Here is a 5,555-nt window from a genome sequence, read left to right as displayed (position 1 = left end):
TACCTTCACTTCTCTTATTTAAATGCCCCCCCATCTCATGGCTTCTAGACTGTCCTTTTCTCTTCCGTTCTCCAGCCCCAAACTGAGCTGCTATGCTCCCACACTCTTCTGTGGCATATCACTTACCCTCATACAATAGAACTGGAGCCCCTCATTCTCCATTACCTCTCTCTATATTCATCTCAGGCATCTAAGCCACACTCAGCTTAATATCTGCTCCCAATCTCACCCACCTCAGCCTTGCTTCCAAGCCAGAAGGTCACACATGCTTCAGAAAAGTAATCTAGTACAAAGCAAGAGACTTCAACCAGAGGTACAACATTTATGTGATACAATTTCAAAAGATAAGTGAATTTACATTAATACTTTTCATGCTATTGGCAGTGTGAAAACAGTACCTGATGAAAAGATAACTATATGTTTATCTGTCTTTCAAATATATTATGTTGACATAAAATCTGAGGTTTCTGATTTTAGAGAACACCTTACAGCACGAGACTTAAAGAAAATTACAATAAAATGTATTGTAATGCATCTCATTCAAGTATGAGATGAGATGTACTGGTTTGTAAATTTTTTTCTTTTTAACAAAATAAGTCTTAAATACCATGCTGCTAAGGGATAGCCCAGCAGAAACAACAAAAATTTGACTTTTTTTTTCATATTTTTCTAGGATTAGGCACCCAAACCTCTAGGTTTACATGAAAAACGTAATAAACTGATTGCTGATTCACTTGTGCTTTAATGCTGAAAAACAGATCTGAAAAGATGACAATGACAAGGTATTGAAATAACTGTATTCTTAAAACATAGAGTCATTTTGGAAGACATTTGTACACAGAAAAATACATTGTTTGGAATTGTAAATGAAAATCAATGGTTTTTACCCCCTCAATAAGTCACTCAAGCTTTATAAACTTTTGAATTAACACTTTTTGGTCATGGAAAAAGGTGTAGGAAAAAGATTCTTATTATAAGTTCAAATTTATAGATAAAGAAACTAATATTGCCTAAAACCAGTGGCAAGCAATTTTACTGATTTATACTAACTAGACTCAAGTCTTTGCAATTTGTCCTATTTTAATTTCTCCACAATACTGCTTTAAAAACCTACTCATTTTAATGCAATCAGACTCCAAATTTTTGTGAGGCATCAAGTTAAATTGAGTGTGCCCAAGATGATTACTCTTATGTATTATTTATACTACTACATATGCAAAAAAACTTATATTACACACTAGAACATGATTGTGCCAAATATTGCATACATAATAGTAAAATCCATATCTCATACCTTAAATAAGAAGTAACATATGCATACCTCTGACAGATAGGAGGAAATAAATAAATAGGAGTAAATAATTGGAAAGTGCAGTACCCAAGTTCCTTAACCATTGTAAAACTAGTGACTTTTAATTATACACAGTAAAAAATTACTAAGGTAGGATTCTACTTTAAGTGTAATGTCAAAAAAAACCCCATATAACAACATAAGGACAAACCCTTGCCTCTTACCATATTTGGTAATGACAATATATATTTCACATATAATTTTACAGACACAAACATGCACATAAATAAAACATATACATAACTATACTCAATCCACATTCAGAACATAATAATCATGGAATCTGAGAGAGAAAAATGAGAAGCCTCTGACCAAATGCCAACAGTGCAGATATTCAGTTGTTATAGGGAGTATTTATTGTCCTGGAACAGGAGCCAATATTGTGCATTGAAAAGCTGTTGATTAAAACATCTGAACACTGCTGGGAAGCAGGACCAGAAACTAAAACTTCCAGCTGCTCTAGCTATGCTCCCTAGTTGCTGAGTTGTATGGCATTACTCTGCTGCACTACTTCAGTGTGCCTTTGTAAAGCTGCACAGAACTGGCACAGGAGGGATAATCCTGGTCCCAAATCAGACAGCACTAATTGGTCACAGTCTGACTTGAAAAGAGAGATTGGTTTGAGTTTAGGAGGGCACAGAAGACAAGTGTTTTAGGTCCCAAGTTCTACTGTAACACCTGGTGATCACTGCTACCATGTTTCCCTCTGCTCTGTCCTCTCTGTAACTTCTGTACTTGGTATTGATTTCAGAACTTTTCTGTACTGGACACACCCTTAACCTACTAGCACTACCCAGGCCCCAAACAAACTAGGCTTAAGTTAAGCAGTCATTCTTTTGCTGCAGTGAAGATATTAGGGGCCCACTGCACATGTCTATGGACACCGACTACATCCACTGGCAGACTTGGCTGACGACATCTACAGGGTTTTGCGGCTTGTGCTTTAGAAGGTAGAATTTAAGTACTATTTAAACCGCAGTTCAGATGGTTTAGACAGTATTTTTTTTAATATGGTCCAAAGAAAGTTATCCAAAAATTTTATTACTCTGTATGAGTTTTGTAATAGTAATGTAAAAAACTCAACAATTACCAGGGAAATCTTCCCCCTACTCTCCATAGATACTGCTTTTTGAATTTTTAACATTTGGAACATTAGGGCTAAATAAGCATTTAAGACTTGTTATATAAAACTGATCATTTCAAACAGAAATCACACATATATTCAGATTAGTTCTGCTTGCCTCTGCTCAGGGAAAATCAGCTTGTATTTGAATCTATTAAAGGCAGAAAGATTTGGTTTCAGCCTCATCTTTTACTACTGCATTACTGTTAAGGAAGTTGAATTATTACACTTCACTTTCACTTTTCTATGGAAGTTTTAAAACTTCTGTTTTTCTAAGATGTTAGAAAAATCAAAGAAAAACAGAAATACAAGTAGATATGATTGTTAGTATTTTTATGGGCTAATAAAGGCATTAATTCACAGTTTTACTGGTTCACTCCCTATTAAGTTCTAGAAGAGTTCTCCAGAGGTATATTTTGAGCAAAACTACTGCCATTCACTTGGACCTTCCACTTTCAGGCCAGCAGTTCTCACTGCCAATCCTCTGCATGCAGTTACAACAGCAGAAACTATCACTGAAAAGGTAAGATACAAGTCCAGTCAGTGGACGCTCTAGTCTTTTAAAACTTAGATTTTGCAATAGCCAGTCCTAAAATCCATGCTTATCAAATGTATATTGTTCTAGCATGCCAGAAAAGATCTATCAAAATCTAAAGATAAACTCAGTGTATTCTGCAGTCTATTTTATAGATATGTGTTCTGAATCCAAGTTCTCCAAAACTCTCCTTACTTTGCAAAGAAAAAAGGAATATCAAAAAGACACAAAAGGAGACGCCGTTAAAAACTTTCAATAGTATCGTAAGTGACTATCTCAGGAATATTGTGTATAGAAGGTATTCATATTTATTTAAAAAAAAAAATCTCCATGCAGAGCCTTTTGCAAAGTTGCAATGGTGATTGATTTGTTTTGGTAAGTTCGGGGCTTCTAAGACCTTCTGCGAGGTTAACCCTCCAAAGGGGTAACCAAGGGGTTAATAAACCCTCTGTATTTCACCCTATAAAGAACAAAGCTCTGAGGCAATGAGGACACCAAACCTGCATTAATCCCTCCTAGCCTTCAGCACTATATGATAAAATATGTAATCTTTATTGGCCAAAGCACAGACGAAACCAAAACAAGGTGTTTATCTGCAAAATGAAGACAACTGTATTTGCACTTTCTCAGATACAAGTGTACAAGTATAACTCTTAAGCATAACTTAGATGTTTTCAGCAAGTTTTCAAGGTGTGACCTTTAACCATTATGTATTTATATACTATCAGAGGGCTGGAGCACCTCTCCTATGAAGACAGGCTGAGAGAGTTGGGATTGTTCAGCCTGGAAAAGAGAAGGTGACAGTTTATAGCACCTTCCAGTACCTAAAGAGGTCTACCAGAAAGCCAGAGAGGGACTTTTTACAAGGGCATATAGTGATAGGACAAGGGGGAATGGCTTTAAACCAGAGGGAGGTAGGTTTATATTAGATATTAGGAAGAAATTCTTTACTGTGAGGCACTGGAACAGGTTGCCCAGAGAAGTTGTGGATGCCTCACCCCTGCAAGTGCTCAATGCCAGGTTGGATGGGGCTCTGAGTAAAACCTGGTCTAATGGAAGGCATCCCTGCCCATGGAGGGGGTTTGGAACTGGATGAACTTGAAGGTCCTTTTCAATCCAACCCGTTTTATGATTCAATGTTTCCATTACCTATTGCTCTAAAAGAAGTTGGAAAAATTAAAAAATCTTGAGGTTTTGCAAGACATTTAAAACCAAACTTGTGACATTTTGCATTTATTAGTGTATCAAATATCTTTTAAGAGGGAAGAACGCTTGGAATGTCACTGTTCTCCCAAGTGAGACAAATGTATGAAAAAATTTGTTTTGAAAATGGGAGGAGGCAACCAGAGAAGACCATAACTTGTGTATAAAGTATTGTTTCAAGTCACTACACACTTTTGTACTTCATAAGGCAAGAAAGAAGCACTTGGAAATTTTACACAGATTTTAAGAAATAATACTGATACTTTTCATGAAGTATCAGTATCAGATTACTGACATTAGTAACAAGCAAAGCCTAGCAGTAGAGAAATTAACATCTTATGCAAAGACCAGAGATAGAAATATTGCCATTTACACCTTCACCCACCCTTTGTGGCTGGGAATGTAATGCTGCATCCATTTCAATTAGGCTGCTTTACGTCAGAAAAACAAATAGGCAGGAAAGAGAGATGAAGCTTAGTGGCAGATTTTCAAAGTGCTACCAAAAGATTGTAAAAGTAGTCCCATGCAGTAAGCAAGTACCTAATTTTGGACAATCTCTGAACAAAAGAGGGACTCTAATTTTCTTTAAATGTAAGCTTTAGTTGTACAGAAAACAGTATTTCCTGAATTCTGTAAATCAGATGGATTAATTAGGTTGTTAACTGTAAACAGCTAGTTTTACTTCTCATGCTGGATTTTATGAGTTCACGTATTCTGTTATATTTGCTGCATGTAAAAACTTAAATCATCACAGTTTTCAGGCACTTGTACTAGTATTACCAGTCAAGAAAAGACTAGTATTTTTTTTCTTCTATAATAGTCTAAGATACTTTTAAAAGTTGAACTGTACATAATGTTTCTTCCTTTTCCAAACTTTGTGGTTTTCCTATATATTTTCTATGAAGAATGAATAGGTTCAAAAGTAGTACTTATAAGAGCATTCCTTTTGTTTCATGAAAGAATTTACATGCCCAAATCAGATTGCTGGCCCCCATGTTGTTTTTGACGAATAATAAAATACCAGACTTGGCTGGAAGTTGCTCCAGGGTCTCATACTATAAGCTTTTGTTCCTTTCAATTAACAGTGGTACTGGACTTTCTGTGACAACCACTCAAAGGCCTTGTTTATGCCCGAAAGTTCACGCTATCACTGCCTACCCAGCAGTACGGTGGTACGGTACGAAGCCAAAGTTCATTAATCTTCAGTGTAAGGCACAGCTTCAGCCTCACATGTTTGTGCATATAAGTACTTCTAGGTTTGCAAATCCGCAGGGAATGCCTCAGCTTCCTGTAAGGGGAAAGCCGTCCCCGTGCTCGGCTGCCGGAGGTGCCGTGGGGCGGGC

The sequence above is a fragment of the Manacus vitellinus genome, unplaced genomic scaffold, assembly GCF_001715985.3.
Source record: "Manacus vitellinus isolate BGI_N305 unplaced genomic scaffold, ASM171598v3 scaffold_1_pilon, whole genome shotgun sequence".
Classification (NCBI taxonomy): domain Eukaryota; kingdom Metazoa; phylum Chordata; class Aves; order Passeriformes; family Pipridae; genus Manacus; species Manacus vitellinus.
Note: the sequence above shows the minus strand (reverse complement) of the source record.